The sequence below is a fragment of the Euleptes europaea genome, chromosome 14, assembly GCF_029931775.1.
Source record: "Euleptes europaea isolate rEulEur1 chromosome 14, rEulEur1.hap1, whole genome shotgun sequence".
Taxonomy (NCBI): domain Eukaryota; kingdom Metazoa; phylum Chordata; class Lepidosauria; order Squamata; family Sphaerodactylidae; genus Euleptes; species Euleptes europaea.
Window position 1 is genome coordinate 17406665 of NC_079325.1, and position 20869 is coordinate 17427533.

Below are 20869 nucleotides of genomic sequence, written 5' to 3' on the forward strand. Positions count from 1 at the left end.
TATAGCTCCAAGGCCATCCACCCAGGTTGTACCGGTTCAATATGCCCTGCCTGCATTGTAGGGTTGGCAACCTCCAGGTACTAGCTGGAGATCTCCTGCTATTACAACTGATCTCCAGCCGATAGAGATCAGTTCTCCTGGAGCAAATGGCCGCTTTGCCAATTGGACTCGATGGCATTGAAGTCCCTCCCCTCCCCAAACCCCACCCTCCTCAGGTTCCACCCCCAAAACCTCCTGCTGGTGGTGAAGAGGGACCTGGCAACCCTACTGCATTGTGTCCGTGCCATACCAGAAGCAGATATTGTTGTTTCTGTTAATTCCTTTACATTCTTTCTCTCAGCTGGGAGGGCAGGCCTACCGTATATACTCGTGTATAAGCCGAGTTTTTCAGCCCCCAAAAAAGGCTGAAAAATGCCAACTCGGCTTATACACGGGTCAATACGGTAATTGGGCGGTTTCTCCTTCGGAGCCGCCTGAATCGCGCTCCCGCCCGCCAGCTGATTCCCCCCCACACCCCCAGCGCGCTCCCCCAGGCCAGCTGATTCCCCCCCACCCCCCCCAGCGCGCTCCCCCAGGCCAGCTGATTCCCCCCCACCCCCCCAGCACGCTCCCCCAGGCCAGCTGATTCCCCCCCACCCCCCCAGCACGCTCCCCCAGGCCAGCTGATTCCCCCCCACCCCCCAGCACGCTCCCCCAGGCCAGCTGATTCCCCCCCACCCCCCCAGCGCGCTCCCCCCACCCCCCAGCACGCTCCAGCCGACCAGCTGATTTCCCCCCCCCAGCGCACTCCAGCGCGCTCCAGCCGACCAGCTGGTTCCCCCCCACCCCCCCAGCACGCTCCCCCGGGCCAGCTGATTCCCCCCACCCCCCCAGCGCGCTCCCCCCACCCCCCCAGCGCGCTCCAGCCGACCAGCTGATTCCCCCCCACCCTCCAAGCGCACTCCAGTGCGCTCCAGCCGACCAGCTGGTTCCCCCCACCCCCCCAGCGCGCTCCCCCCAGCTGATTCCCCCCAGCCCACCCACCTCACCAGGGCTGGTCCTCCCGCTCTACAGCTGATCTGCAGGCCTCCAGCGGGCCTTCTCTGGGCCTCTTCCTTCCGCTCTAAAATGGCGGCTGCCATTTTAGAGCGCCTCTCCCAGTGAGTAGGGGGCTCAGGGGCTCTTCCCCCTCCCCCCCTTGGATGGCACTGGGGTCAGGGTGGGTTTGGGTGGGTCGGGAGGCCCTGGGAGGCCGGCGGGAGGGCGACCTGGGGCAGGGGCAAGATCATCCCTGCGCTCTAAAATGGCGGCCTCCATTTTAGAGCGCAGCATTACCGGTAAAGGAAATTTCTTATTGACCCTCGGCTTATACGTGGGTCAATAAGAAATTCCCTTTTCTGGCCTCAAATTTGGGGGGTCAGCTTATACTCGGGTCGGCTTATACCCGAGTATATACGGTACTTCCAGATATCCCAAGTCTGGCCCTTCCTCTTTATGGCCCTGCAAACCATCTCTTTTTAACAAATTATTTGCTCTTTTCTTTACCACTTTTCATTTAAAGGTGGTTTCCAAAACAGACGGGAATCAATATTACATAGTTTAATATTTTAAATCTATAAAATATTTTAAATCTATAAAAGCAAACATTGGGAAAACAGAGTTCAGTCTAAACCAGGAAAGCGACAGCATCTGACTTGCTCTTTAACGTCATTACCCCAGTGGCAAGAAGAAATAAAAACCTCTTCACCAGCCTTCGAAAAGCAGAGAGAGAAGGGGACTATTGTGTTGTGCTCAACTGGGAGCTATTTTATTTACAAAACTACCTGGAAAATCCAGGGGAAGACTTCTACTGTGCAAACAAATTACAGAAACGCTTCTCTGTGTCCAGCTTCTCCTTCTCGGGCTTAGGTCCTCCTGTGCTCTGGGTACGAAAGCAGCAAACTGAGCACAGCTGAAAGCATTCTGTGTCACAGTGTTCTGAGTCAGCAAAAAGTTGCCATAAAATACACTGCTGGGAAAGTGTAATCAGGTACAACAAGCACTCTTCTTAGGGAACATGAGAATGTAAGAACATAAGAGAGGCCATGTTGGATCAGGCCAAGGCCCATCAAGTTCAGCAGTCTGTTCACACAGTGGCCAACCAGGTGCCTCTAGGAAGCCCACAAACAAGACGGCTGCAGCAGCACCATCCTGCCTGTGTTCTACAGCATCTAATAGGCATGCTCCTCTGACCATGGAGATAATAGGTATGCATCATGACTGCTATCCATTTTGACTAGTAGCCATGCATAGCCCTCTCCTCCATGAACATGTCCACTCCCCTCTTAAAGCCTTCCAAGTTGGCAGCCATCACCACATCCTGGGGCAGGGAGTTCTACAATTTAAGCATGTGTTGTGTGAAGAAATACTTCCTTTTATCTGTTTTGAATCTGTCACCTTCCAGCTTCAGCAGATGACCCCGCGTTCTAGTATTATGAGAGAGGGAGAAAAGCTTCTCCCTGTCCACCCTTTCTATACCATGTATAATTTTATAGACCTCTATCATGTCTCCCCTTTACTGCCTTCTTTCCAAGCTAAACAGCCCTAAGCATTTTAACCCCTCATCATAGGGCAGTTGCTCTAGTCCCCTGATCATGTTGGTTGCTCTTTTCTGCACCTTCTCATGCTCTGCGATATCCTTTTTTAGGTGTGGTGACTAGAACCGTACACAGTATTCCAAGTGTGGTCTCACCATAGATTTGTACAAGGGCAGTATGATATCAGCAGTTTTATCCAGGTTTCTGGAGCTGCCACAGGAAAAAAATTAGTGAAAGATAACCTCTGGCGTTTGCATGGCTCAATGCTTCAGTCTTCCTCAATGCTTCCATAGATTCAAGTGATATTTATGAATGTTGTGGTCGTTACACTTTTGGAGAGAACAGGCGGTATTTCATCTGGACCGCTTTGTATTTATTGTTAAAGAAGAATCACCTGCTTCAGGCAGAGTAGGGAAAAAAATCCTGCCTGGTAAATATATTAACAGCTTCATATTATTATTTTTTCTGTTACATCTTCTTGTCAGTGTGATACCATTTGTACAGAAAAGTGCCCGGAAAGGTCTTTTAATGCATTTTAGCAGAAATTGGTTTCTTTATATCTTAGTGACAGATCCAGCATCCCTAACTGCGGCAATTAATTTAGCAGCATAAAAAATTAAGTGAAGCATTTTGTCAGCTGAGCAGAGTTCCTGTTCATGAGCTGCGTTCCTGTGCCGGGCTGAAAGGCATTTTGTTTGCTGGGCCGTTTAAGCGTTTTTAAAAATAGCATTTAAAATGCACTTTTGAAATTGCTCGTGAGACGGAAAGGGTACTTTTGGCAAATGTTTAGTACAAAGTATATGTGAAAGCTATTTGGATCTAAGCAAACACGCTATAAATCAGAGCATCTTGACAGTAGAGAGCAAATTTAATAAACAGTATTGGTGTGTTATTTTTCCTGTAAGAATCTAAGCTGTCATTATCCAATGGGCAATGACCAGGCACCCAGCAGCAAAAGAAAAATGGGTAGATACAAATCTTAATGGGCTTAACCTGTCACACATTTTTGTCTGGAAATCTTGTGTCTTTGCCATCTCAGGGTATTAAACTTACATTGAAGGACTAGATCTGTCTAATGGCGATCTTTCTGATCATGTTTGGAGAGCTTAGTTGCTTTTTAAAAATGTAATGAGGTAATAGCACGGCTAGGAACCCAGCAGGCTAACAACGTTCTTAGTTGTGCTAGCAGTCTGGTTAACAAAAGTGAAGGATGTGTTGGGACTCTTCCTGACTCATGTTCCTTTAGGGCAAAGAATTTCCTCCTCTGTCTGCTATCCCTTTACCCAATGCCCTTTATAAGAATGGTGTTTCTGTTTCTGGAACTTGTGTTCCTAAGTAGTCCTGGGGACAAAAATAGCCAAATTTCCCTTCCTTGGTTTGACAGTACAGCCAAGGGGGAAGATGAGTGTTGCTATAGAATTTGGAACGCACAACTTTGATGAAACAGATTCCAAGTCTGGTAGTACTGTAAAGACCAGCAACATTTTCCAGCATATATATTTTTTGTAACACAAAGCTCACTTTGTCATTTATATGTTTTGTATCTGATGAAGTGTGCCTTGAGTCACAAAAGATTATACCCTGGAAAACTTTGTAGGTTTTTAAGGGGCTACTTGGACTTGAATTCAATTCAACTGCTACAGACTAACATGGCTTCCCATCTGCAACTCTGATGGGTTTGTTTAGTGGATTTGTAAGCCAGTAGTGGTACCCAACTGCTTAAAACCAAAGAACTACAACTTAAAAATAAAAAGGAAGAGAAAATGACGGGGGCAACAGTGAGGCCAAGTTGCTGCTCTTCCACTTTGCTCTGCTGCTAGGGGACTGGGTAGGATAGGGGAAAATGGGAACAAAACTGACCAAAGTACTCATCCTGGACCTTTTAGTGATTCTGCTACTACAGAGGCTGCTGTGAGACAGATCTTTGGGCCCTTCCTTCCACGGCTGATGCGGTGAGAAGGTGGCCTGATAGGGTTGCCAACCTCCAGGTACTAGCTGGAGATCTCCTGCTGTTACAACTGATCTCCAGCCGATAGAGATCAGTCCACCTAGAGAAAATGGCCACTTTGGCAATTGGACTCTATGGCATTGAAGTCCAACTCCTCCCCAAACCCCACCCTCCTCAGGCTCTGCCCAAAAAAACCTCCCCCCAGTGGTAAAGATGGACCTGGCAACCCTATGGCCTGAGGTGGCAATTTTTGGAGCATGGCAGCCTCTGCCCGTGCCCCACCACCATCCCACCCAAGACCTGGAGTAACTAAACCCTCCTTCATCTTCTCATTCCCAAGGGGTCTTTAAACACAGGTACAGCTGCTCTGGCTCCTGGGTGGGAATTTATTTATTTAATTAATTTATACCCTGCCCTCCCCAGCCAAAGGCCGGGCTCAGAGCGGCTCACATCATATTTCAACATATATTAAAATGGAATAAAACATTTTAAAACAACAATTAAAACAGCTCTATAAAATTCCTAAATAGTACAAAAAAAGGTCCGATGGTGCCCCCTAAATTGAAACATAGAGTTACAGCGGGACGAACACACGAATAGGCCCCTCAAGGTAGTAAAAAAAGGAGGGGAATCGGCAGTGAAGGGAATAGTGGCAGGTGAGGGTGGCGGCCAGGTAGTCAGAGGTAGCAGCATCAACTGGCGCCCTTTGTTTAGCACTTCCTGTTTTGTACTTTCTCCCCCTTTCTGAATAAATTTTGAAAACTTTTTTACCCTCTTCTGAGAGAATTTTTTTTACTCTCTGATGAGACCTGAAGGAGCAATCTCTCAGCTAAGTGATGAAAGTTTAATCTTCTCAAGGTGTCCTATGTATATGTGTGTGTGTGTGTGTGTGTGTGTGTCTTTAATGTGCAAAATGCTTAAAAACCAACGTTTTGTTTTTGTCCTCTGAGGAAATGAATGAGCTTAGACTGGAGTAACTCTCTTTAGGATTGCACTGTGAGTCACTGCGATTCCTAGATCTCCCTGATCCTAGTCTGACCCTGCAACCACCACACCATGCTGACAACTTAGAGGGTGCTGACTACCTGCAATTTTTATTTAAAAAAATCTGTTGCATTGATTAATTGAGGGATCTTTTTAGTTGAACAAAAGGCTTATGATAGAGGTGGCGCAACCTATGACACTGGAGCAGGAGAGTTTGTGGCGGCTGTAGTCTGGCCTACGCTTCTGACTACTTCATTCGTGATGCACTGGTATCTTCCCAGCTCAGTATATTAGAAAGAGAAGCACAGTGAAGGTGTGTATGTACTTTGGACTTCGTTTGTGACATACTTGCCAATCCATGCTGTTGTAACTTTGAGACTTGACTGTTGTAACATGCTTTACATGGGGCAGCCCTTGAAGACAATTTGCAAAACTACAGTTGATGCAGAATGAAGCAGTGTGTTTGAAGTCAGCACCTAGCTACAGGGAACATATCATCCCCATTTTATAGTTGTTGCATTGGCTGCCCATATGTTTTGGCATCCAACTCAAGGTACTTGGGCTTGTATAGCTTATCATGACCTGGGGTCCATGTAGTTAACAGACTGTCTCATCCGATATGAACCTGTGCGGTAATTGAACTCAGCACAGTGGTGCCTGTTGGATATCCTGGCCCCTGTGAGGGTGCATGTTGCTGTTGCCCACCAATGAGCTTTCTTGGTAGTTGTTTCTGAACCAGATAAAGTTAGGAAGGCCCCATATCTCTTAAAGTTTCATAAGAGTTCTGAGTCAGAACTACTTTTTAAGAGAGTCTTTGGAGCCTCTTGAAGGTTCTTGTAGCTTGTTGGTTTGATGGGAGGGGCAGGGGTCTCTTATAGGTATTCTTTGCAAGATTTCCCCCCTGGAGGTTTCAATAGCTGACATATTAAACTTTTTGTAACTTATATGGTTTTTCTTCTGTTGCCCACCTTCTGTCTCAGTTTTCTGGAAGGAGGGTGGGCTTAGAGACATTTTTAATTAAAGAAATCTACAAGTTAGGAGGCTTTCTGGGAAAATAAATATTAAGAAAGTTTCTTTTACTGTAAAGGGCAGCAGTGTCTTCATTTTCTTGCTTTTGAGAAACCCCATCCAAGAGCGAAGAACAAAGTACAATGTAATAGAGTTGTTTTGCCCACCTGATGAGATCAGGCTAGCCTGGGCTATCCAGGCCAAAGCCAACCAAAATGACACAAATAATCATGAAAGCTTTTCGAGATGATCAGAACTCTTCATCAGGTTAGATGTTTTTTAAAAAAATTAAAAATGGAGGAGGAAAAAGCAGCTTTTCCAAGCCAAGCTCCTAAGTCCCTGGCTTGTTGGTTGTCTTATCTACTGCATTGCTAGGGTTGCCAACCTCCAGGTACTAGCTGGAGATCTCCTACTATTACAACTGATCTCCAGCCAATAGAGATCAGTTCACCTGGAGAAAATGGCCGCTTTAGCAATTGGACTCTATGACATTGAAGTCCCTCCCCAAACACCACCCGCCTCATGCTCCACCCCCAAAACCTCCTACCAGTGACGAAGAAGGATCTGGCAGCCCTATGCATTACACTGACTTTCTTTTATACCATGCTATGGCTTTAACTATAATTTCTTCATTTAGATATAAATATAGATGCGATATAACCTTTTGTCTGGTTTTCGCATGTAATGTTATTGTGCTGTCGGTTATCTTTTTAAAATGTTTGATTAAATTTTGGTCACATTTTTGTATGTCACCTTGAGTATCCTCTGTAGAAAGGCATCTGATAAACAGAATGAGCAAAATAAATGCAAGTAATCCTGTTTGTCAAAGCTTGCCTAAAAACAACAAAACAGAACTAGTGCACAGGACTGACTTGGGGATCGATGTAGGGCTCGGGCTAAAGATGATACATCCTCACATATATTACCGGAGTCTGCAGGACTGATTCCAGAAGACATCCCCAAAGAGTCAAAGCCTTGTGACAAAACTAGCCGCCTCATTGTGACTAATGAGATCAGGAATCAGGGATGCAAATGAAGTGCAGCGATAACTGGAATCAGTGGGATTGTTCCGCTGGAAAATTTATTGCAGTTTTGTCTCAGGTTTGGGGAAAGCATGGGACTGTAAGACCTTAGAAGCAAGCTGTAAAAGACTGATTTTGAGATGGAGACTGTCTCTGGGGATCCCCCAGAGCTTAACTGGGGAGGAAAACGATTCAGGATCGTCCATACTGGCTTTTTATTGGGCTTTGTAACTCAAAAGTGGACTTTGACTTTCTATTTCTTTTAACAATGGGACTCCTGCCATCTCCCTTGGGGGACAATTCAACAATTTAATAATGTTTCTTCCCATTAGAAAATGGCCACTGCTGCCAAAAATGATATTTTATGATGCGAATACCATCCTTTATTCTCCCAGCTGTGTATACAGTTTTGTATCATGCTGAATAATTCCTCTGCAGCTTCAGCCTTTATAGCTTCAAATATCTCGTTCTAGATAGGGAAGAAGTCCAGGCACTGATCTTTTTTCTCCCCCTCCCCTCCACTCCCTGCATCTCAAAGCTGCTGGGATGGAGAATCCGATGGGAATATGTATGCCAAAAGCCCCAAATAAAGCTATTTCACTAGGGGGTAGTTAAGTGAACAATCTGGCTTAGTAGCTGAGCTGGTAGAACACCTGGAAGGTAGCCAAGGTTATCTCAAGGTAGGTCATCTTATTGTTTTCTTGTTAACAATTTATGTTTGGATTTTGCTATACAGAGCCAGAATTTCCAGGCCGATATTACTGGGGGAAATCTGCTGTTATCTCTGTGTGAATTACAGAAAGCCTTTTCACTCAGAATTAATTGTACCCTCAGAGGGGCTTAGTGCATAATCTCTGGTCTATGATCTCCTTCACTTGTCAAGTTGAGGTCCCCGCGTGCCGCGAGTTTGGAAAGCTCAGCTCGGGTGGGAGTTCCTTTTGCGGAGTCAGTTGTATTGTTGCGAAAATTTGGCATGAGGCAGAGCTCTCTTCAGAGGGCAGGCCTATTACCACAAATAGAACGGAGATGAATACTGTACACACGCTGCCTCCTGCAGATGGGGGGCCTTTTCATTTTAGGCTTAAGTCAATTGCTAGGATTCTGCCGGGAAGCTTTCTCTGTAGGGGACAGGAGTTGTTCTGCACTACTAGTTAGCCAGAAGAAAAGGCTGTCCCAGTTAGATCTTTGCAAGAGTCACCATCTCTTTTATTTTTAGAAGTGAAAACAAAGTCAGCTGCTTGCCTGAGTCGTTGAGAAGTAGCACCTGCATTGCAAGATGCTCTCGCTTCCCATAGGATATTTGTTTTGTTTCTGTTTTTTAATATTTTATTTATTTTATATTAGGGGTACAGAAGGAAAAAAAAGGGATGGGTAATCATAAAGGGATGTCTAAGGATTAAAAAACACACCCGCAAAAACACTTCATCTTAAAAGATTAATCTAGCAGACTACATTGTAACTTTTATAACTTTTGTGTTAGCTATTATCCGGGCAAGAATATAAATGCATTCAAAGAATAACCATCTGATATATTTTGTAACTGTCCAAACAATTTTCTGCTCTACACTGGAGGCTGCCTTGTGATGGATATTTGTTTTGTGTGGATTCCCTCCTCCTTTTAATTTTTTCTTCTTTTTGCTCTGCTAGAACCCAGGGAGGTCCAGGTAGTGTCTTGCTTTCACACATGCTGGACAATGTACTTTCAGTCCACTTTGCAACTGGATTTTACTGTGTGAAATGGAAAAATTCACTTGCAAACGATTGCTGAAGTGGATTGAAAGTGCATTATTCAGCATGTATGAAAGCAGACACCACTTCTAAAGCATGACAGATTATGCTGGACAACTCAGAATATGCAGATACATTTTAATGTTCTGGAACAGGTTGGGGGTGGTGCGGAAATGGTCTCACATGTGACTAGCGTGTCATGCCCGACAATTAACTATGGTGGTCACCTATTGGCTAGTATCTGTAACATCATACATCCCTGTCAATTCCTTGAGCTTCTGATTTTTGTTAATGAATTTGGAGGAGGGGGGATGCAAAGTGAATGCATATACCGTATAAACACATACATGTTATTTCAAAATGCATGCTAAAAAAAAGGCTGACAGTTTGCCTGAGGCATAGGAGAAAGGCAGCAGAGAGCTGATCCAGTATTTGCCTTTCATGCGTATGTATATATGTGAGGCAGACTGCAACATTTGGGTTCCTGCCGCAGGTGAAGGGGCTGCGGTTAAGATTTTGCATCTGTTTTCACCCTCAATTTCTACTTAGGACTACAGCCGAAAGGAATCATGGGAGAAAAATTCTTCTTACTTGACTTGCTTTGGCAACATTTGAATTGCAATTCCTTTATAATTATAACACATATTCCCAATTATGGATGCTTTTCGATTTCGAGATTTGGGGAAGTGAGGAATAAATGTAAAAATACTGGATGTAGCAAATTGATAATGTTTTGCCTTGAAATCATCCAGTTGCCTTTAAAAAGGAAAATGTAACAAAAACAAAATCTGCAAAGGTATGAAATTCAGGAAGTCAAATTTAGATTGTGTTCAGTTTCAAGTTTATGTGCAATGTGTTTTGTGACTTAATTTAAGACCAGTACATGTTAAGAGATCTTTCACAGTTTGCAATCCCATCTACCATGTTTTTTGGATTTTTCCTACATGGCTTGTAAAACACCTTTTTAACACAATAACTGCTGGCATTTATTGAATTAATATTTCAGATTTAAGCTTATTTTCCACGTGTTTCATTTTGGTGCACAGAAGACTAACCATTTCCTGAACTAGCTAGAAGCAATACTTGAGAGGCCAAAGCCATTCAATTATTTTATTTATTGCCTGCCTTTTTCATTGAGACTTGAGGAAGATTACATGAAGGCAGACCATAAATACAGTAAGTAAATATATAAATAATGCAATCCAATAGCATGATACATTAATAAGCAACACAGTAGGACTAGAATTACGAATCAGAAATAATTAAAAAAAGTATCAGACATGATATGTCAAACAATGCAGAAAACGAAATTTCAGAAGTGGAAAACGCAGTAAGAACAGGATAATACATACAGTAAATAGATAATACTTACCATACACAGTCCTGACTCAGTTTGTAGAGGTCCTTTCCTGAACCATTATCTTATACTGCAGCCTAGGGTTGCCAACCTCCAGGTACTAGCTGGAGATCTCCTGCTATTACAACTGATCTCCAGCTGATAGAAATCAGTTCACCTGGAGAAAGTGGCCGCTCTAGCAATTGGATTCTAAAGCATTGAAGTCCCTCCTCTCCCAAAATGCCTCCCTCCTCAAACTTTGTTCCAAAAACTTTCCACCGGTGGCGAAGAGGGACCTGGCAACCCTACTGCAGCCCTATTACCTTTATAAAAATGCTCTCCTCAACTGTTCAGTTAAGGCGTAGTTTGTGGAATGGCAGAAGTGAGGGAGCCTTCCTGACCTCCTTTGGGCATTATGGCCGTCCTAATGAGTTTGCTGTGCAAAGCTTTTCTAAACAGAACAAGGGACTGGATCCAAAGACAACCTTCTGCTCATGGTCTGAGGTACTTCTTAGTTTTTTCATTGCAGCAATTGTCCAGTTTAGTGGCTGAGGACAAGATTCTTGGAGATTCTTGATTAAATCTTTCCTTGGATAGACAATTCACAACAAACTATGCAAGGGATGTCCTGTTAGGCAAACCATTTCTTCTCTGTGTGGTCTTTTCTTCATCTGCGGCATAATAGTACTGCCCTACCTTGTAGGGCTGTTGTAAAAATGACTGGGATAGCATATATTAGGCTCTTTAGAGGGTTGAAAGTGCTGTGTGAAAGGTAACTATTGAGTGCTTATATTTCAGACATTGCCACTGTTGAATGTGAAAGTGTGGATGGAGGTGCCCCCCTGTTTGCACGGTAGCGTGGTGACACATGTGAAATTACTCCATGGCCATATTGCAGGCAACCCAGTTATGCCCATGAGAGCAGCAGGACTCCCACCCTGGTGGCTTCAGAACATCTTGCTCTACAATAAGCCAGTCTTAATATCTCGGAGATTGAAACGTGGTTTACAATGTGATGCAACGCTTTTGTTCCAGAACATTAAGGATGAAATAGTATGTGCATCTTCGAGGACTTTAACGATCACTTCGGGAAGCTTCCCCGCTTCAGTTAATGCACATTATCACTGTTCACAAATTATGCATTTCCTGCCTTAAGTGCCACCATGCCTGCTCCGGGAAGGGTAGGAGCTCCTTTTGTGTTCACCTGGATGCTAGCCAATAGTGCCCTGCAAAGAGATTGGGATGCAGATGCATCTTGACAGGATGGGTGGCAAAAGTGTACAAACTGGGATTTTAGTGTAGATTATTTTGCCTTGTTCGTAAGCTGCCTTGAAAACTATTTGTGGAGGAATGGTGAGATATAAATGTTTTAAATAAACAAATATCCTCTGTTCTCCTGTGTTGCTCGCCTGCTTTGCCACCATCAGCTCCTCAGACCCTCTAGTTCAGAAGAAAGTCTTGTCAATTTCACCAGCATTTATCCACCCCCCCATGCAGATGCTTCAGCATTTTCAGCTAGTTCCCCCCCCCTCCCAGAAACCTCCTTTCTTCCTTGCTTTCTGTTCCTGAATTGTGCTGTAAGGTTTCAGCGTTGCTCAGCAGGGAAAGGAAAAAGCACTCTAAAGAGTTAAGGGAGATGCCCTCCTCTTAGTGGCTATTTGGGGAACTTCTGTTTGGGGAATTTCGACTTGTATGCCACTGTGGGGGCGGGGGGAAGAAAGGTGGCTCACAAAAAGGTGAGCTGGTGGCTTTTTTTTAGAGGGACATGTGGAAATATAGATGTTGAAGGGTTTTTTTTTAATGCTTGTTTATGCTAGATGCTCCCGTGCACTGGGAAGCCATTTTCACTTGATATAAGCATACCTATTTTTCATCTGACAAATGTTAGCAGATATGCCTGCTGCTATCTGCAGGCACCTGGCATTTTGTCCGCTTGTATTAAATCACACTTTAAATTGTGGTTTCTGGCTTATGCTGGGGAATCTTGCTGCTGTGGATTGCTGGTATGTGAGCCTGGCAGTACGGTCAATGGGTGTTATTTTATTGCCCTTGAAGACAAACTTCTCAACTTGTACCGAGGGTCAATTACTATCAGGAGCTAGGTGGAGAACACCTATTATGTAGTCGTTTCGTTGGTTACTGATGCATTTCTGAGTTCAGTTCAAGATGCTGCTTATTAAAGTCCCTCATGGCTTGGGACCCACATATCTTCAAGATATGTGTCTCTGGATATGCTTTGCTGCAACACCTTTTGAAAGTGCTGTCCTATAAGGGGGCAAGATAAACAGTAGTCCGTACTGTGAAATATCTGGTGCGCCCCCCACCTGGTGGAATAGCCTTCCTGACAAGCCTTTTCGCCCTGGGAATGCACCATTTTGCTGGCATAATGCCTGCAAACTAGCTGACATAGCCCCATGAAATGCAATGGGGGAGTTTTCACAGGGCTTTTCACGAGAACCTGCATGGTGTAGAAGTTAAGAGCGGTGGTTTGGAGTGGTGGACTCTAATCTGGAGGACCGGGTTTGATTCCCCACTCCTCCACGTGAGCAGCGGACACGAATCTGTTGAACCAGGTTGGTTTCCCCACGCCTCCATATGAAGCCAGCAGGGTGACCTTGGGCTAGTCACAGGTCTCTTAGAGCTCTCTCAGCCCCACCTACCTCACAGGGTGTCTGTTGTGGGGAGGGGAAGGGAAGGGAATTGTAAGGAGGTTTGATTCTTCCTTAAGTGGTAGAGAAAGTTGGCATATAAAAACCAGTTCTTCTTTTTTAGAAATTCTTTTTTAATATTATTTTTCTGGCTGGGGAGCCTCTCAGGAGGCCCTCTTCCATGTGTCCTCACCGTCTGTTTCAGGGTGACCAATTAAATGGGACAGGTGGATAGGGCTGGCATTGAGGGTTGGCAAGGTAGGGCATCCCCTGAGGCCTCTGCAGAGGTCCCAATGCCAACTGGAAGAACATGACCCTTGTTGCTTCCACCAGGGGTGGAACTGACGAACTGATTCGTCAACTAAAAGTGACTGCCCTTGCACCTTAAAAATACATTGCATCAATATATTCTTTATTGGTCAAATATCACGTAATTCAAAGATTTACTTCTGACTAGCTTAAATGATTCATCAGGGCATTTCTCAGTCTTAAAACAAATTGTTCTAAGAAAACATACCTCACACACATTTTGCATCACAGATGATGCAAAAGTATGCTGCCTGATCCCAAAAGATCTGAACTGGTCACGTGTGAAATGTGGAACAAATGTCCATTTTAACTTTTTCCTGTGTACAGGAAGAACCTGAGGTGTGAATGGGAGTTCTTTCAGTGCCGTAAGATTAGGGTTAGACCCTCCTGGAGAGAAGCAAATTAGAGTGGCTGGGGTTATTGTTTTAATAATCAGCGGTGGCCGTTCGTGAGTTACAAAGCAACTGCAACATGTCATAGAACTGGCGGCAGATCCCATTTTGATCCAGGATTAGCAGAGGGCCGCAGACGCCACATTCTTCTGTTTCTAGTATTTTGCTTTTGTTTGTTTTGTCTTTAAATGCTTGCTAATATTCCTCTGCATTCGCTCTGCCAGTTCCCCGCTGTGCTGGTATTTGTAGTTGGTTCACAGGCTGCCTTCTCTTGCTGATTGTGTGGTTTTTTTGGATATATTTGTGTGTGTTTTTTTAAATGGTGGAGTAGAGGAGGGGGTCTATCTAACAGCCTTGTTGCTGCTGGTCCAAGAATCTGGCTGGGCTCCAGCACCTGGCCATGACATACAGCACCCTTCATGAAACCAGACAGAATTAAACCCTTTGTTTCCTGTTTGCCTGGCTGGCTTTAAAAAGAGAGAGAGAGAGAGAGGCAAGGGAGGCTGGAGCTCCCAACAAGACTGTCTTTGTATTAATTTAATTAATCAGTTTAGTGGAGAGAAGGAAAAAAAGAGGATGGGAGTTCATGTACTAAATGTGTGTTTTTCTTAGGGGTTTAAGTCAGTTGTACATACGGGGTCTTGATCTATGATACTTCAGTGGGGAAGAGGTCTTTGAGTTCTTAATGTCTTCCCATGAGCTATTCTTAAGTAAATTCCCGGAATTACCGTACAGTCCAGTAAAAAATATTTCTAGGTCTTTTCAACTAGCAGCTGTTGCTGATCTCCTAGAGTTGTTCTTCAGTTTTTTAAACAAATCCAGAGTCTTTAGTCTGAGTGTTTTCCATATTGCAATGACTTGGACACTATGTAGAATGTCGATATCTGCTGGTGTGTTAGATTGAGTCATGGTGATACTTAAAGACTTGGTATCTTTTTAAGGGTTGCCATGAGTCGGAAACGACTTGACAGCACGTAACACACACACATCTTTTTAAAAAATAGCGTTAACTTTATCAGTCATATTGATCAGATTTTATGAAATGTTGGGACTTTAACAAATGTTATAAAAGCAATCCTTTCCCTCCTTACAAGTGAGTAGATCTTCACCAGCTTCTCCATCCTTGAAATTTCATTGGGTACACTCACCTGATTTATACTGCATTTGTCTAGCTCATTCCCTACTGTCTAAAACTACCACTCCCCAATGCTGTTTCTTCTCCCTGTCTGTTACATACAGCCTGTCCACCTGCCACTATCTCCAGCCTCTCTCAAACCCAGAACGGTCCACAGTTTACAGAGTTGCATATTGCTGAATTTGTCAGCAGGATGCTTTGTGGCAGTGTGAGCCAGTAGGTTACATGCTGCTTTCACATGAACACATGAACCTGCCTTATACAGAATCAGACCCTTGGTCCATCAAAGTCAGTATTGTCTACTCAGACCGGCAGTGGCTCTCCAGGGTCTCAGGCTGAGGCCTTTCACATCACCTACTTGCATAGTCCCTTTAACTGGAGATGCCAGGGATTGAACCAGGGACCTTCTGCATGCCAAGTAGAGGCTCTACCTTTGAGCTACAGCTCCTCCTCACTTCATGAGTCACCAATTGCTTTGTTTTGTGTAATGGACATAGGAGGAGCTAGGCTCCAAAGAAAAGCAGGAATAAAATAAGTTTTGTTGATCGCGCCAGTCTGTTTTACCCTGGATCTTCCAAATAATTAAAAATAAATAAATATATAGTTCCTAGTAAACATAGAAGAGTGAGATGGGTATACTTGCTGTCACTGTAACGCAGTGCGAGGTTTCACTTCTACCTCAATAAGCTTAGGCCCACGTTGTTAAATTGCTTGGATGGATGCATCCTGAAAATCCCATGCTGCCTCTGTTCAAGAAACCCATCTGGGGTGAACTTCAGCCTTTGTTAATTTGCATATATTAACTCATTTTGCATGTGTGCACATTTCTTAGCAATAGGTGCTTAACATTTTGGCTGAATTGAAAGGACACCTTTCAATTCAAATATGACGACCATTGGTTTTTTTCAAATATGATGACCCTTTGTTTTTTTCCTCTTTTGTTTCTTAATTTTTGTAGCCTCCAGCCTGATGAAGTGTTGTGATGAGCTCAAAAGCTTGCACAATGTTTGCATCTTTTTGTTTGGCCCCAGTGTTACATGGATTATGTGGCTTTTGTTTCTTGTTTTGAAAGGGCACCCCCTGCCCCCAAAAAAGTTCAGAAGGGTTGGAATGCATTGTCATACCAAAGCTACAATCTGATGCATTCTAAAAATGTGAGAGATCAGAATAAGTTTGTCTTTCTTTGGTTGTACTGTGTCTGGCTACCAAATCTTGAGTAATTCTTTGTTTCCTGTGTACTTAGGAATGCACCCAAAATTTGTTTGCTGACTTAATGTTGCCCGCATTACTGTTGATTTGCCTGCAGTCAAGATTGTGAGTTTCGTATTCAGTATTTCACATGCTGCATTTGTCATTTTAATTAAAATAACTAGTTTTAAATGCTGCTAGTTTCCATGTACCCATTGCTTAATTGGTAGGGTGGGTCGCTTTTATTTGTAATTGCACTTTGAAAACAGATACCAGCCCCATCTCCTAAGCTTGAATGTTAATTTCTTTCTCTAAAATTATGTATCTCTAAACCACCGTTGCATTGTGTTTTAAGATACGGCGGTTAACTAAACTGTGTAACTAGACATAGCCTTGATTAAATGTTTTCCAGTACGTTCATCTGGAGCTTTTAAAGGTAGAATTACCAGATGTTCCTTACTCCAAGGAACACCCTTTTTCATTTTACTGGAATGCTTCGTATTCCAGATATTGCAGTTCTGTAGAACAATAATTAGATGCCTCTTTACTTCATCCCATTCCATCTCTGCAACCTTCTGTAAAAAACAGATGCTTTAAGGTCTGTAGCATGCTCTCAGTTCTGAAATCCTGATATAGCAGATCTTCCTGGCTATTTAAAAACATCAGTATTAAGAAGAGGAGGTTCTAGGGCTCAGGGCTGCAGGCAGAGCTACTTCCTGTTTCATACGGCAATGTCGTGTCCCGCAGCTCATCCAGATTTGATTCCTTATTTCTGTCTGTTCCAGCCTGGCTGACAGAGTATGTTCACCTGCCACAGTAACATTGCTTTGACTTCCCTTGTAGTTAGGGTTGCCAACCTCCAGGTTAGGGTTGCCAGGTCCCTCTTCACCACCTGCGGGAGGTTTTTGGGGCAGAGCCTGAGGAGGGCGGGGTTTGGGGAGGGGAGGGACTTCAATGCCATAGAGTCCTATTGCCAAAGTGGCCATTTTCTCCAGGTGAACTGATCTTTATCGGCTGGAGATCAGTTGTAATAGCAGGAGATCTAACGGGATAGTCTTTGTCGTGTTCCCTTTGCATTGTAGATCAGGATTAGGGTACTCTGGGTTGTGACTTTTTAAGGCTTTATAGATCAAAATCAGCCCTTCAAGCTGACCCAGAAACAAACCAAAAGTCAATGCAGTTCTTGTCTCAAATGTTCTTCGCTGGAGGGGCTAGGGTTGCCAACCTCCAGGTAGTAGCTGGAGCTCTCCCGCTATGACAACTGATCTCCAGCCGATAGAGATCAGTTCACCTGGAGAAAATGGTCGCTTTGGCAATTGGACTCTGTGGCATTGAAGTCCCTCCCCTCCCCAAACCCCGCCCTCCTCAGGCTCTGCCCCAAAAACCTCCTGCAGGTAGTGAAGAGGGACCTGGCAATGCTACTTGTAGTGAGGAGGCCTTTAGGCCTACAAGAGATGCGGAGAACTGTATGCACAGCCAGCGTAAGGCTATCTGGCTAAGGGCATTGCTTGTCCAGATTCACCTTGAGTCCCAATGAGAAAGGAGGACAATAAAGTAAAATAAAATCTAGGGCTTGGCTTCTTTCTGTCGTAGCTACTCTTTAACATGCACAGATAGAGATGTGCTATATCGTTTGCTACTTGGGCACTTGCCTGGTGAGAGGCTGTATTTACTCATCCCAAGCAAATTAGAAAATCAAAAGTCCGTTCATAAAGCTGTTCCCTCTCATCCGGTGATTGATGTCTGCTTGGATCCTTCTCTGAAAGTCCTGCTGTTGCTTAGGGCTGCCAACCCCCAGATACTAGTTGGAGATCTCCTGCTATTACAACTGATCTCCAGGTGACAGAGATCAAGCCCTGGAGAAAATGGCCGCTTTGGCCATTGGACTCTATGGAATCGAAGTCCCTCTCCAAACCCCTCCCCCAAACCCCGCCCTCCTCAGGCTCCGCCCCCAAAATGAATTTTATGTGCTAACCAAAAATGTTTATGCACCTGAGTGACATAATTGTAGAGAAAAAATTGTCTTTGCCACCCCCAAAGGAGGACCCCCTCTATTTTACAGAGGAAGTGATCCCTGATGTAATGGAGAGTTTGATCAGCACATGTCCGTTACACCTGGAAGATTTCTAGAGCGAGGTTCAGGTTTGCATTGGGGCAAAAGCATTCTGGGTCTTTTGAGGTTTATTAGCTTTTGTTTGGTTCCAATCCAAACAACATAAGCTGGTGTGTGGTGCCCTTGTTGTGTGTGTGCTGGGGGGTTCTAGATATTGATTTTTTAAAAAGAAAATATCTCATTTAATCTTATTTTCATAGGCAGGAGAATTATTGATCACTTCACATGGGCACATGTTCCTGAATTGGAAGAATACGTTTCAGAGCGCACACTGTTCTGTTCCTACCAGTCAACCCATCTAGAATGGTATGTGCATTTCTTTTCTATTAAGTTGCCTCTTCTGTAAGTGTATGAGCTCTGGTAGTGAGTGAGCTTTAGACTTCCTCGGTATTCTTCAAAGGCTGTGGTACTGCTTAGGCCACACACTGGCAGTTCCTCATGGGGGCATGTAGGTGGCCAAGAAGGACCACATTGGCTTGCATGTAGGGGGAGCTCTGAGAAGCATCCAGATATACCTTGGGGAGTACATTCTCGTGCACCCTTTGCGAGCGTCTTTTGTGTGAACCCAGATGCTTATATGCCATTCAGCTGTATCTGTTTAAGCAGTCACAGTGCCTAGTTTTCTATCCATCGGTACAAATTGCTGGGGTATGCTAAGGTTATATGAAATAACTTTATCTACTGGCAGTGTCTGGCTGGTATTGTCTCCTCTGTATTTTTTGAGAGATGGTTCTTTCGTCTTTGTTTTCTAGGAATATGACGGTTTTGTTTTTTGTTTTTGTTTGATGAGATCAGGCTAGCCTTGGATATCCAGGTTAGTTTGGGGGGGGGGAGTATGTTTTCTAGATGGGAAAAAATATTTTTTCTGGGATTCAAGGAAAGCTAGAAGTTAAGATGTCCAAAGTCATTTGGCAGGGCTTGCCCCCAGACTAAGTAGCGTGATTACTCTGCAAGTTAGGGCTATTATGTGTAGAGGTAGGTAAAGGTAAAGATAGTCCCCTCAGCAAGCACCAGGTCATTACTGACCCATGGGGTGAAGTCACATCACAATGGTTGCTAGGCAGACTATGTCTACGGGGTGGTTTACCATTGCCTTCCCCAGTCGTCTACACTTTACCCCCAGCAAGCTGGGTACTCCTTTTACCAACCTTGGAAGGACAGAGGGCTGAGTCAACCTTGAGTCAGCTACCTGAAATCAACTTCCGTCAGGATCAAACTCAGGTTGTGAGCAGAGCTTTGACTGCAGTACTGCAGCTTACCAATCTGTGCCATGGGGCTCTTATATATGTAGAAGTACCATTCACAGCTTACCTTCGAGTAACAGCGAGAATGGGGTCCTGCCCCCATGGAGCTTATAACTTGAATTTTGACAGAGGGGAGGCAACAGAAGAAGTGAAAACAAGATGGAGGTGTGGCTAAACATCAGGAATGATATCTACATTAAATTTCTGCCCTGCCTGTTCTCTCAAGGCATCAATTATGATTCTTCTCTGTTTCATCTTTACAAGAATACTTGAAGTAAGTTAAGATGAGAGATGTGAATAAGCTGAGGTGATCCGTTGAGTTTCATGGATGGTTGGGGATTTGAACCCAGGTGACTCCTGTCTCAGTCCAACAGTCTAACCAGTACACCACACTGCCTCTTAGTGGCCATTTCAGTGAACTTCCATATTCACTTAGTGTAAAAGAAGCATAGATGTTTCCCTGTGTTGGCAGCTGGATGAGGAGAATACAAACTTAAATGCTGCCCCCCCCACTTTAAACTCTCCCAAGCACAGCACAAAATTGCTGCAGATCCCACTATACTGTGCCCCTTCCTCTCTGAACAGCAAGTGCCCCAAAGAGGTTTTCCCAGGGCTCAGTACCAAATTCAATAGAAAAACCTACCAGAGATTGAATAGCTTGTGCTTATATCACAGAAGCCACTTAAAATGCTTCTTTGAGGGACTGAAGATTGCAGAAAGCCAAGGTTCCTGTTGATCTTCTGGCTCACCAACACGCTGAAAAGGCTGCTTAAAGAGGATAAAATGTGAAGTTCGCGAGCATAAATAACAAAATGCCTGACCAATGCTAGGTGAAGTAACTTTGTGGCCAGGTGAAAGTGTGCAATAGATTCCTTTGCAGAATTGACCCTTCTTTTTTATTTATATGTTTGTTATAGAAAAGATGAATATTTGGCCCACTTTAGAACCTGCTGGAGGTCTTTGGGATGTCCTGCCTCCCCAGAGAAGTCCATTTGATTTCTGTCTTTTGGGCGCTAACCTAACCTACCCTGTTTTTTAAAGGTACTGATCTGTTGCTGCTGACTCTTCATTTGGTTTATTCATTGGATTTTATGTTTTGTTGTTTTTAAATGATTTTATTACCTTTATAAATGCTGTCTTTGAGCATTTATATGGAGAGAGAGAGACATAAATTGTATTCTAGGATTTCACACTTCTGTACCAGCATTTATGTATTTGCTTGAATTAGGCCCAAGACTGATGTTCAAGAGGTAGTTACA

At 44.0% G+C, this 20869-nt stretch overlaps 1 protein-coding gene across 4 annotated transcripts in view; it reads left to right on the plus strand.

Moving 5' to 3' along the window:
* The window catches only part of PKNOX2 (PBX/knotted 1 homeobox 2), a 379920-nt gene that overhangs the window by 41617 nt on the left and 317434 nt on the right, over positions 1–20869 (plus strand). For all 4 annotated transcript variants that reach the window (XM_056860518.1, XM_056860521.1, XM_056860522.1 and 1 more), the window contains exon 2: positions 18567–18672. The gene's annotated coding sequence lies outside the window, so the exon portion shown is untranslated. The remainder of the gene's footprint in view (positions 1–18566; positions 18673–20869) is intronic.